Here is a 14,259-nt window from a genome sequence, read left to right as displayed (position 1 = left end):
GTGCCGAGGGTCACATATGCACCACCAGAGCCCCTTGTGCAGAAGTTCTACCATCAGAAATGATCCTGCAGTCTGCCCTGTCCAGCCCAGCCTTACCCTCCCCCAGCCCCTGACAACCAGGGATCTCTTTCCCACCCTGGTCCCTTTGCGTTTCTCAGGGCACCATCTATTCGCACAATGTGTAGCCTCTGGACTGGCTTCTCTCACTTAGCAAAATGCAATTACAGTTTATCCATGCTGTGTCTGATATTTGCTTATTACCTTTTTGTTGTTAGGTAGTAATCCATTATACGGACGTACCAAGTTGTTTATCCGTTCTCCTTTTAAAGACCATACAGGTTGTTTCCAGACCTTTACTATAAGTGAATTATAACTAGAGGCCCTACAAACCTTCCTGCACAGAATTTTACAGGAACATAACATCCTAGAAGTCAGATGCCCGTGGTGTCACAAAGGGAACGTCCCCAGGGTATGAATAGATCCCGTGACCTGGAGCCTTGGTCTCACCTGGAGCCCATGGGCGATTCCTCCCAGATGGTGGTGTTCAACAGGGCGGGAAAGCGCCGCAGGCCTCCGGGCGCCGCAGGCAGGGCCGGCCCGAGCTTGGCAATGTCGGACGCCTGACGGACAGTGAAGAGGAATTCCTGAGCCGTGTCCCCACTTACAAGGAGCCACAGCCATGTCACCTTTCCTTCCAGGTGACAGCTGCTGACGTGAATTCTAAGTCGAATTGGGTGTGCTGGAGGCCGCCCAGGTGGACGGGACCGCAGGGGATGGTGTGTGGTGACTCGCAAGCTCCCTGCATGTTACTCTCGACTTTCTCAGAGTGATTTGAGCTGACGGCCATTGTTTACAAGGACACGTGTATGCGAGTATTCAAGGACGCAAAGCTTGGAACATGGCCTCAAGCCACACACCATAAATTTGCACGTGATCTGCCTGAAAAAAATTACAGCTGAAATAAAGTTGCTGTCATTCCACCAAATCTACATGTTTTTATGGTATTTTTAGAAAATATTTTAAATGTCTATACTGCTGATTTTTCAGTCTTGGTAGTGGCTTCCTTATTTCACATCTGTACGGTAAAGTGTTTTCAATTCTTAGAAATAACTGAAGTCTCTTAGGAGTAGAATTTCATGTTTTTGCCGAGAGGCATGGTGGGGTTTCCCTTGTCACAGGGGGCAGTGAGTGTCACACTGTCCACGGAGCGACCACCTTGCACCACATGCACTTCTCGTTGTTTCTGTTTGAGCTCACTGACCCCTGAACAAACCTTTGAGGTAGTGCTATTATTATTCCATTTATAAATATGGAAATGAAGGCTTGGAGAGGCCACAGGAGCTGCATAAATTAAGAAGCTCCTAGATGGCGGAGCCAGGACCGAACCAGTCAGTCTGATTCCTAAGCCTTACTTCTAGCCATACACCATGGCCATAGTTTGGAGGAGTCAATAATTCATTGTTGTTGTTGTTGTTTTTAACATCTTTATTGGAGTATACTTGCTTTACAATGGTGTGTTAGTTTCTGCTGTATAACAAAGTGAATCAGTTATACATATACGTACATCCCCATATCTCCTCCCTCTTGCGTCTCCCTCCCACCCTCCCTACCCCACCCCTCTAGGTGGTCACAAAGCACCGAGCTGATCTCCCTGTGCTATGCGGCTGCTTCCCACTAGCTATCTATTTTACGTTTGGTAGTGTATATATGTCCATGCCTCTCTCTCGCTTCGTCACAGCTTACCCTTCCCCTTCCCCGTGCCCTCAAGTCCATTTAATTCATTGTTAAATGAATGAAACCTTTGAAGTATTATGTTCTCTGACAGATGAGGAACAGGAAGTTCAAAGACTTCTAGCAAATTGCAAATAAGTGGGCAAATGCATGGCAGAGCCACACTTGAGCCCAGACTGCTCAGAAACGGACCGACGCTATCGAGATGACGGGCAGTTTCAAGCCTGCACAGTCATGCAGGCGTCACAAGCGAAGGGCGCTCTGACGAGGGCGACAGAAGACAGCTTCCCGCACCAGGGAGGTTTCAGCTAAGAACAAGAGCCGGGTCAGCCTAGCCAGACGTGAGTCTTTTCCAGTAGAAGCTGAGACAGTAAAGTTAGGCTTTTGCCGCTGATATGACTTGATATGTGCTTTGAAAAAAGAAACAAAACCTTGAGTGTTTCTAATTGCTAGCATACTGCAAATAATTTTCCAGGAGGCAGTGAAATCTCCTGGGTGCCCTGTTATTAGAACTCAGTGTTTTTCCGCAGTGTCGACTGACTAACGGCCTCGGTGTCCCGGCCTTTGCTTCCTGAGGTCCGGGGCTGGGTCCCTCCTCCCCGGCTTCGTCCTGCCAGATACTCAGGCTGGTGTTTGCTGGCAGCCACTGTGGGCATCCTGCAGCCACTTCCAGTGACTCTCAAAGTCAGCCCCGGACAGCTGGCTTGGAAACGGAGGATGGACAGAGAGACGGCAAGACTGGCCCAGGTGGGCGCCTACGAGACTTCAGTTAAGACAGAAGGTGCAGGAAATGCCTGGGGTTTTGGACGCGAGGTCCTCGCCCTTTAGACATGATGCTTTTTAAGAAATAGGCCCAAGGACACATCACACCTACTTCTGCGGAGAACTATTTATTGGGTCCCCCTAGGTGCCTAGAAATGTGCTTTTCCTTGGGCTTATAAAGATGAAGAAATCACGACAGGAGACGTGCTTGAAGATAACTGTATTGTAACTGTGCTTGAGTTCAGTGCAGAGCCCGCCAATCCTGACGTTTCTGAAGGGAAGCCGCCCAGGGGCACAGCCTGCACACCCGCGCTGCCCACACACGATTCCACGCCCTCTGAGTGAGGGGAACAGAAGGTGGGGACACCGGAGCCCGGGCTCTGGGGACCAAGGGAGGAGGTGAGAGACCCCGTGCATCCGTCTGTCGGCCTCTCGTGACACACTCGCTGATGGAGCGCGCGGTCCACGCCCCCAGAGGGAGGGCGGGTGATGCGGCTCGAGCAGCCCCTGACCTGGGCGGCGGGCGCCTCACCAGCCGATGCAGATGGTGGCAAAAGTGCAGGGTGGAGCCTGAACGGGGGACGGGCCTAGAGGCCTGGACGGGGTGCAGCGGAGGTCGAGGGCAAAACTGAGGTCCAGACTGAAAAACAAAAACGCCAGGCCCAGTGGGAGATTCTCTAGATGTTCGAGAGAGAGAACAGGGCGCTGGCAGGGCAGCGGCCCCCGGCGCCCCCGCCGCCCTTCTCCACCGCCTCTGATCTCCGAGCCCAGGACAGTTCCTGGTGGGCGGGGAGGCCTCAGGGTCTCTGTGGGGAGTGGCCACCCCCCTCCACCCCCGCCTTGCAGTCCATCCGACCCTCTGGGGGGAGAGCTCCGGGGCTGGCTGGTGCAGGACAGGCTCTGCTTCCCCACGGGAAACGTGACACCGCCCAGGACTCGGCGTGAGCGACAGCCTTCAAAGCAGATGCGAAACCCCAAGGACCTCGATGCCCCCTGCGTCACTGTGTGGGAACGGCCCGTGGAGCACAGACCCCGGGGGACAGGTCACACTCCCTCCACGAGGGGCCCCTCTCGCCCGTGTCTCTGTCTCACTAATGTGTGGATTTCAGCTGGGCCTGATCCCGAGTAAGAGGCCGTGCCCCACTTTATCAGTGCAGAGGTCAGGGCTTGGAAGTTCAAGGGGGCGGGGCAGGGTCTGGTCCCCAAACGCCCCACCGCATCTCGGTCACCCGAGTCCTGCGGACGGGCGCCCTCGTCTCCGCAGCCGCACGCGCGCTAGTCAGAGGGCGGTGTCCGTACGCAACGGGCAGGTGCGCGCGGAGGCACACCGTCATGTCCCCTGTGTCTGTAAGGGTCTGAGCTATAGACGGAATAAAATAAAACTGAATCCCCTGCGTCACAGATCAGGTGCCGTGTTCATTTCTGAACAAATCAACACAAACGTAGTGACTCAAAACACCAGAAGGGCAGGCTCTTGGGGTCTGGCGTGCAGGCTGACGGGCGGCGCTAGCCGGCTGAGCCCCTCTGGAGGCCCTCGGGGGTCCTTGCTGTGGCTGCGTCTCCCCACGCCCCTCCTCGGTCCGAGTGTAACCTCTCCCTGCCTTCACGGGGAGGCACGCGGCACTTAGGGGCCCAAAGAAAATCTCCCAAGGCTGGTGCAACAGAAATTTTTCCACAGATGCTGACAGCAGTTATCGTACTGTACATACTACACACTATATTTTAAAGGTAATTCCAGACTAGAAAATCACTTTAAAGTATAAAAAATTCAAAGCAGTGTATGATAACATCCAACTTAAACCGAGACCCAGAGTTTCAGGTCGGAGAGAAGGCCCCCAGTGACACCGAGTGACGGAGAAGCGGGTGGGTTCCGTCCTGGACAGTCTGTCCACGGGGGCGAGCTTGTTTTTATGACAATGTTCTGTGTGAGACACTTCAGCTCAGTTCCAGCCATCGGCTAAACGCAAACATCCCCTAATTAAATACTCTCTGTAATATTTCCCGTCTATGTAAGAGTGGCACATTTATAGAACTGGTATATTTGTTGCATAAGGAAACTGGTCCCTAATTAATGAGCATGCGATAGTAAAAGCAACAAGTTAATTCCATTAAGTGTGTCATTAGCGTGCTCTACACGAACTATAGGGGATTAATACTCTTCTTGTCTCCCTGCTTCCTAAGAAAGCTCTGGCGTGTTGACGAAGAATCACTAACCCTTAAGTCCTCTCGTTATTTTTCTTGGGAGCCCATGGATTTCTATTCGCTCTTAGAGTCTTGAGGTCTGGCCACGGCACACCTTCAGGCCACAGACGAACTAAAGCAAGTGTGAGGACCCAGCTGCTCTGGACTCTGCCCCGGGATGCTCCGTGGCCTGACTCCACCCACCCTCCTTCTGTCCTGGTCCTTCCGCAGGGTTTCTCCCAGTAAACCCCCTCACTCCAAACCTGTGACAGCTGGTTTCAGGGGTGTGCGGACAGGTCACGCCCCTCGGGCCTGGGGGCAGGTGGTGTGCACGCCGTCCCAGGGCTACGACCCTCCCTCACACAGGATGCTGTGAGCGGGGGGCAGGATTTAATAGAACATGTTTACTATATTATGATTCAATGATAATCTAAAACATGTGAAAATAAAACTCACTGAAGGAAGAAAGCCACAATCATCGCACCCTGGAGAACGTCCGATGGAGTTGCCCTAAACCTGATCACTCCTCCCGAAGACCCCACTTGGCTCTGAACCAGCTTTACGAGGAGTGAATGGTAACGAGCTGACAAAGCAGTTCTGCTTTGTGACGTGGTAAGGACACGCATTCCAACAAGATTTTTAAAGTAACATCTAAATAAGTAATTGGCCGTAGGAGAAACTTATATTCCTTTCACGTAAACATAAATGACACAATTTCGAGGAAGCGGGGGTCCTTCCGGATGCCTGTCGTCTAAAGTAGCCAGAATCATCTTCTCTGAATATCAGATCAGCAGCTCCCATAGAACCAAGGAGGAACAGCCCCTCCCCGACGGCTTAGGAAGTAGAGGCAGCCTTAGTTTTTAGAAGTAAGTAGGGCTGTTCCCCTGTCCTAGGTATGTTTTGGAAGATGTTTATTGATCAGCACACCGCTGTTCTGATGAGATGCTCACAATCGTGTCAGCCCCACTCTCTAGGAAATCATTCCCTAAACACGTAGCAAAGGCGTCAAGAGAACCAAGGAGGGAAGAATTGCATAATACAAGATACCTGTGTGTGCAGAACATTAAAATCCCTGCCACGACCGAGAATCCTTATTTGAATTTCTCACTTTTGATGGGGTGTCAGAAACCCAAGGCCAGGTAGGGAAACTGAGGAGTCGGATTCAGCGGCGTCCAGCATGTGGAGGGTGGCAGGCCAGAGCACCTGCGGCACAGGTGATGCCCTGCTGCTACCTGGTGCGGCCCTTTATGGGTTAAACCTTAGGGTCACCGCACAGCAATTAATGGTGTGATGACGTGGCCACTGTGGGCTTTCTTCTCGGTGTTATGAAAATATCTAGAAACACGAGATATCCACAGGTGTGCCGGCATCTCTGTCCTCAAACCCATCCTTATCTGACATGGAAGCACTCACACTGTTCAAAGTCCACATTTGACACAGAGATACTACATTGTTTAGTTATGAAAAGGAAAGAACCACAATGGAAAAACTGAATCGCTTTGTTACGTGAAAAAAAGCAGTGCATTTTAATGATTTTTAAACTATCTTTTTTATTTCCATCTTTTTTGAAATATTGAATAACCCAAAAAGCAATAATACTTTTTAAATAAAATGACTTTAAATTTTATAATTTAAAGTTAACACCCAGGTTATGACAAAAAACAATAAGGTAGAAAATTAGTACCTTGGTTTCCCTTTATTTAAGAGTAAGTAAAGCAGACCTGCTCTGTAAGAAAGACTAACGAGAGTAATTACAGAACGGACTTGGGACCTCAGGAAAGGAGGAATCACAGCAGAAAGGGCGAGTATCTGGGCGTATACGATGGGCTGCTTTTCTTCTTTTGAATATTTTAAATTGTGCTTGACAGTTGAAAGTGCATATTATTAGATTAACTAAGGGTGTTTCCAATACGTGACCGATAAAGTCATCTATATGCTATAGATTCCCTCAGTCTGCCAGGTGAACATTTTATAGCTCTTTCTAAGAGTCTCCTGCCGTGGACACAGAGCTACTGCTGCTACTAATAATTAAGGGTAATAATAAGCTAACAAAGAGCTAGTATTTATTGAGTGCCAATTTTGTGCAGACAGTGAGCTATGCTAGATACCTTCCATAATTATCTTTTTTTTTTTTTTTTAGATGTTGGGGGTAGGAGTTCATTTTTTATTTATTTATTTATTTATTTTTGCTGTGTTGGGTCTTCGTTTTCGTGTGAGGGCTTTCTCTAGTTGTGGCGAGCGGGGGCCACGCTTCATCGCGGTGCACGGGCCTCTCACTATCACGGCCTCTCTTGTTGCAGAGCACAGGCTCCAGACGCGCAGGCTCAGTAGTTGTGGCTCACGGGCCCAGTTGCTCTGAGGCATGTGGGATCCTCCCAGACCAGGGCTCGAACCCGTGTCCTCTGCATTAGCAGGCAGATTCTCAACCACTGCGCCACCAGGGAAGCCCCATAATTATGTTTAATTATTTCAACCACACTGATGAAAATAATTTTTGGTTCCCATTTTACAGATCAGAAACTTGCAGTTCAGTTAAGCAAACGATTTGCCCCAGACAATGAAGTGGAGAAGCCAAGGGAAAAATCCTTCTTGGCTTAAATAAACTGCTCTTGAAACTAGCGTGCATCCCCTTCTTGTCATTAATCTATGAGCTCAACCCTTCTTTCCTGAGCCTCAGGTCCATCCCCGAGACAGCTGGTGAGATACATGGAGCACGGCGGATGGGCAGGGTCCTCGTGTTACAAACGCCACAACAAGGTCGAGAGAGAACCTCGTGGGGATCTGGAAGGATCATCTTCTGTGTTTGGGGGTGAAAGCAACTGTATTCATGAAATCCCCAGAAGACTCTACCTACCCCTAACTTGGTGTCTACGTCTACCATTTAATAAAGCAACAATCTTCTCTTCTCAAAGTGGTACACAAGTCTCAGGTCTTTGGGGAATTTAGTTTGAAGATCAGTTAGGGTTCAAGAGAGTTACTCTTGTGTATTTTCCAAAATGAGGACATTTTTTCACAAGTAAGTCCAATTTGCTTTTCTCGCAAAATCTTCCATTTCGGATTATCTTAAAAGCATAAGAGCACTTAGGAAGTAAAAATATTCTCCATGCGCTTGTATACTATACGCTTACATCTATCATACAGATTTTATTTCATGGAGAAAGAGCACATTCTCATTTTACAAAATAGAGGAAAAGAAGAAAATAAAACTCCTCCAACCCCATTAGCCAGCGGTAATCGCTGATCACACTGGGTTTAGGGTTATACTTAATTCTGCTCGGGCATTTACATATATGAGTAGTTAGTTACGATGTGATTACACTCTTCACAATGACCCGCCGGTTTTATTTATTGTACCTTCTGCCCATCGATTTCAGAAACTACTCTGAAGTCCAATGCTTAATAAGTGCCTGACACAAATCTCACATCTGTACAGCCTTCCTGTCCTGTGTTTGCTGCCTTTGATTTTAACAACAGTACTGTGATAAAAAAAACCACCAACTTTTAACCCTGTTTCTATTTATTACTGAGAACACTGGAGGTGCACATGTTTGATGGAAAAACTGCTTTTCCATCCAGCTTTATGGCCCCGGGAAACCCCAGAGAATTCCAGTTTCCCTCTATCTAAGCCAACGTCTTACGAGTGTGTATGTGTGTGTGTGTTTCCCATGTGTGCCTGTTTGTTGACAAAAATGTTAGCTGTTAATTTCAATATCTCTCACTGCCAGTGAGATGGAACATTTTCTTCTCGTATTATCTGAATCTTTGGACACTCGGTGTCAGCTTTGCTCTGTGCTCGTTCCCTTCCCCGAGGAGCTGCCCTCTGCTGCTCCCGTTAATTTCTTGCCATTTTACTTTTTGCTACCAGAGGTCAGAGGCCACACCTTCCTGATAAACTATTGGTACATCCGTTACAAGTGGGAAAAGCAAACTGAGTCCATGGCGGTGACGGGCTAACGTCCACTTACGTCACTTAGGGGTGGGAACAGCTCAGACTTTCACATTTTATTTTGGGATCCTTAGACATTTCCTTCCTTGTTTGAACTTTATTCACTAATCACAATTTCCTGAAAATTGTGGGATATTATTAAGAGCTCATCATTTCAACAAATGTATCCTTAATTGGCAGAATTAATTAATAAATAGCAGAAAAACTTCAATCTCCTGCAGCCCCCTCAGATCTTCAAATATTCTCAACAAGGAGCTGTTGACGGCTCTTCCACACAGTGAGAGGGAATAGAACATTTGGGCCATAGGCATTTTTGTTCTACGTTCTTAGGTCAAGAGAATTTCTCTGTATAAACTCACCTGAAATCTAAAAAGACTGCTCTCTGAATCCCCCCCAGGTAAGGTCTAAAACCAGAATTCTGCATGGCGTGTAGACACGGGGTGGCGATGGGCAGAGCATAGAGGGGCTCTGTGCTTACTTTGCACTAAATGTCCCCTAAAACTGTCCCTGCTGGAGCAGAGCATCTGCAGATCCTCCCCACTCACCACTAGCCAGTCATAGAGAAAACACAGAAACACACTTTAATTTCCATGAGAATAAATCAGCACTTCTAAAACTGGTTGATTTCTATTCAGAAATACTGAGTCTTCATGTAGTAACAATTTGACCTTTGCACTGATGCCTCAAAAATCCAAAGTGTCTCCAGATACTAAAGTTGTACTCGAAAAGCAGCAGGGCTCTTTCCACTGGCAAAGCCTCACAGGTTTTGCTGGTCGAAATACTTATCGAGAGGCTTTCCGGCAGCTGGAGGTACAGTCTAACCCCTCACCTCACCCTGAATTGTACTTTCCCATCACTCTCCACACTCCCAAGACTTGTGTGTCCCCATCGGACTCCAGCACAAAGGCTCTTAATCAGTCCAGTGGTTCAATGGAATTCCAAAAACTAACGTTATTCAAATAGCTTAAGATTTCTTCCTGGTGGCTTCCAGAAAGTGGGCAAAAGTAAATGCCTACTAAACTGAACCAGAGTAGATTCCTGGAGACGCAGCCCAGCTCCCAACAGCGTCCACTGGTCTCTTCTGCACATCCCAGACTACAGTGAAGATGTGGTACATATGCACAATGGAATATTACTCAGCCATGAAAAGGAATGAAATGTTGCCATTTGCAGCAACATGGATGGACCTGGAGATTATCATATTAAGTGAAGTAAGCCAGACAAAGAAAGACAAATATTATTTGATATGATTTATATGTGGAATATATATATATATATACACACACACACATACACACACACACAAATAAACTTATTTCCAAAACAGAAAGAGACTCACAGACATCAGAAACAAACTTATGCTTACTAAAGGGGAAAGTGGGGGCAGGGGGAGGGATAAATTAGGAGTTTGGGATTAACATATACACACTACTGTATATAAAATAGATAAACAACAAGGACCTGCTGTAGAGCACAGGGAACTATCCTCAATATTTTGTAATAATCTATAAAGGAAAAGAACCTGAAAAAGAATATATATATATAGTACATATATATATATATATACACACACACATATATATAACTGAATCACTTTGCTGTACAACTGAAACTAACGCAATATTGTAAATCAACTATATTTCAATTTAAAAAAAAAAAAGCTTGAAAGGCCAGTAGTTCTGTTTGCTGTCATGTTCCCCAAAGTAAATGCGGACATTCCTGGGGGCGGGGCTTCCTCCAAATCCTCCGTAGGAGTCCTGATGTATTGACTGCACACTCAACCCAATTCCCCTGATCCTTACTGACTACTTTGCTGGAATCCACATGCATGGGGGTGAGAGAAATCCAACTGTCCACACACCCACGGGGGCCAGTCCATCCTTCTCCCTCACCTGAGGGGCAGGAAGAGGCACAAAGGCCCCTGCTGTTGGCATCATAGGAGGTTCCCGTGACAAAAGGCCTAATTTGCATTATGAACACACGTTTGGGGGATATTTTCATCAGCTTCGGCATCAAGATTTCTGAAATAAGGAGCCACGTGCCATCAACTTGATTTAGGCTTAAATTTAAACAGCTTCCATGCTTATAAAGATGAGAATGTTGGATAATGTTGTATTTTAAATAATAATTAGGGCTTTCTTATAAAAGAATTTTAAAAACTGCTTGAAGGAGTTTCAAAGCCTGCTTAATTTTAGGCTGTCTCAGAAACAGAGACAATTTTCATAATTTTGTTTTCAAGAGTATAGAGCTGTCATTCTTCCGGGCACCTCAAGAAAGCAGTTTTCTTTAAAAGGTTACAGAACCTTTTTTCCTTCTATCACATTTCTCTTCAAAAAGTATCTAGCTTCAAAGGACATAAATATTTTATGTGTGCTTTTAAAATTGTCTATTTTTAATATTAGGAACTGAGATATTTTGGTTTCATTGTAGACAGCATCTGCTGGATATATACACACATCCAGCAGGTGTATATATATGTGTACATTTGATAGGTAGATGGATAGATACACAGTTGGTTTAAAAAGTCTCGTTTGGGGATGATGGTGCTTATATGATTCACATGGTAACTGCAATTGCCCCAGAAATCCACTGTGTGTCTAAAAGAATGGGAAACAACATATTTTAATCGCTTTTCTGTTCTCTCAGCACCATGCCAACAAGGTGTGGTTACATGGGTCTTTTAGATGACCAGGCAAGTGACAGCAGAGAAAACCAAATTAGGAGACAAAACCCACCAGCCTATAGGATTTAAGTTAATCATGCACATGGTTTTATTATTAATTAGCCACCAGCTCTGATTTAAGCAAAATACCATGACTGTGGTTGGAAATCAGAGGAACATAGTCACATAACCTATCTGTAACCAAGTAACCACCCTGCCTTTCAGTAACTCCATGACAGTCAACAGAATCCTTCATTCTGTGTGTTCTGCAAGCAAATGTTGCCTCAGAGAAGGGAAATACTGCAGACTCCGCCAAAAGGCATCAAAGTCTAATCGGAAGTGAAACATAGTAAAGGACAGAAAATGAGTGGTCCTGGCCACATGGGGAGTGACCTTAGGCTTTCTATGACCCCAGGTGAAGTCGGGAGCAATTACACCTCAGGAGGATGGAAGGACCATTTATGACAAGAGGACCCGCAGCTCAGGAGGAATTGATGCTAACGGGACTTGATCAGGTCCTGAAAATGAACGGGGCCAAGATGAAAGAACCCAACTTCAGAGGGATGTGAAGGAGGGAGGATGGAGAGAGAAAAGGCACCTGCGATGTGCCTCGGTCTGAGATGACGACTGGGCCATGCATGACTCAGCACAGCCGTGCATCTTAACACTTTTAAAGTCACATTCCTAAAGTTTGTTTTTAATAAAAAGGTCATACAGGGCCTCCCTGGTGGCGCAGTGGTTGAGAGTCCGCCTGCCGATGCAGGGAACATGGGTTCGTGCCCCGGTCCGAGAAGGTCCCACATACTGCAGAGCGGCTGGGCCCGTGAGCCATGGCCGCTGAGCCTGCGCGTCCGGAGCCTGTGCTCCGCAACGGGAGAGGCCACAGCAGTGAGAGGCCCGCATACCGAAAAAAAAAAAAAAAAAAAATTAACTCAAAATGGATCATACACGTAAACGTAAAATGCAGAACTCTAAGACTCCTATAAAATAACACAGGAGAAAACCCAGATGACCTTGGGTATGAGGGTGTCTTTTTAGATACAACATCAAAAGGATGATTCATGAAAGAAAAAAAAGATAAATTTGACTTAATTAAATTAAAAACTTCTGCTCTGCAAAAGACACTGTTAAGAGAAAGAAAAGGTAAGCCACAGTCTTGGAGAAACTATTTGCAACAGACATCTGATAAAGAATTGTTATCTAAAATATATAAAGAGCTCTTAAAATTCAACAAAAAGAAAATTTATAATTGGGTTGTTTGTTCCACATTATATGTCACCAGGGAAATGCAAATTAAAACAAGAGACCACTATACACTTATTAAAGCAAATAAAATCCGAAACACTGACACCACCACATGCTGGTGAGGACAGAGCAGCAGGAACTCTCACTTGTTGCTGGTGGGATGCAGAATTGTACAGTCACTTTGGAAGATCATTCTGACAGTAAGAGTAAACACTCTGACCCTATGAGCCAGGAATCACGCTCCTTGGTATTTATATAAAAGGAGTTAAAAATTTTATGTCCATACTGAAACCTGCACACAGGTGTCTATAGCAGTTTTTGATAATTAGCAAAACTTGGAGGCTTGACCAAGATGCCCTTCAGAAGGTAAATAGACTTAAAAAACTGTGGTTCATTTAAACAGTGGATTATCATTCAGCTCTAAAAAGAGATGAGTTCTCAAGCCATGAAGAGACATGCAGGAAGCAAAAGTGCATATTACTATGTGAAGAAAGCCAATCTGAAAAGGCTACACCCTGTATGATTCCAAGTATGTGACATTCTGGAAAAGGCAAAACTATGAAGACAGGGAAAAGGTCTGTGGCTGCCAAGGGGTTGGGGAAGGGAGGGGTGACTAGATGGAGCGCAGAGGATTTTTAGGGCAGTGAAAATGCTCTGTGTGATATTACAGTGGCGGATACATGTCAGTATACATTTGTCCAAACCCACAGAATGTACAGCACCGAGGGTGAACCCTGCTGTAAACTATGGACTTTAGTTCACAGTAATGTCAGTATCGATTCATCAGTTATAACAAGGCACCATAGTCAGGCAAGATGTTAATAACAGGGGAAACCGAACGTCTATGCGCGTGCGGGGTATGTGGGGACTTTCTGTACCTTCCCCTCTCTATTTCTATGAACAACCTTACCTCACTCTGAAAAATAAAGCCTATTAATACGAAATAAAACGAAACAGAACAAAGAAGCGTATCGAGCACAGACCTATGTACTCAGCTTATATCTAAAACCATTGCCCAGTGAATATTTTTCCCTGTTAATTTACCCTGTAAGCGGACCAAACACACCCATGGACCAGATTCAGGTTCAACATCAGCTGTGAGGCATCAGCGCGTCAGGAGGCAAATTCTGCTAAGTCCTAATACGCCTCGGGAGCCACGTGTCAGAAAGACTGTCCCAGCTCCAGCTGGATTTAAAGATCGTGTCTCTAACAACGCAGGTTTTCTGGAGATCCCGAGACATCTTGTAATCCCTGATTTTGTGTTTGAAGCGACCTGAGGGGTCTCAGCGTGTGAGCAGCAAAGAGGGGAAGGGATTTCAAAGGTCACAGGTCTGATGGCAAGATGTGGGAGTGTCTGCTTACTTCTGCGCTGGGGTCCGGGGCTTGGGAGTCATCGCAGAGCTCACACCTGCACCCACTCCTCCTGGCCCCTCCTAGGGTCCCTAGGCACCCCCCAAAACCCCCCCGGTGCACCCACACTTCCCACCCAGTCTCGGCATTGGCTGCACCAATGTCTGTCAGACTATCTACAGGAAGGACTGTTTTAATTATTATTTCCAGTATGTCATGGGCCGATACATGTGTCAAAGACGCAAAAAGAAACGGCTACAAACCTGAAACTGAAAATAACAGACATACGAAACACAAACTCAGATATCTGTTGCATTTTAATACATATATAACAAACAGAACATAGAAAAAAAGAAACATTTTGTTAAAGTGTATATATTAT

The sequence above is a fragment of the Orcinus orca genome, chromosome 13 (assembly GCF_937001465.1).
Source record: "Orcinus orca chromosome 13, mOrcOrc1.1, whole genome shotgun sequence".
Taxonomy (NCBI): Eukaryota; Metazoa; Chordata; class Mammalia; order Artiodactyla; family Delphinidae; genus Orcinus; species Orcinus orca.
The sequence above is the reverse complement of the archived record's forward strand: the minus strand, read 5'-3'. Positions refer to the sequence as shown.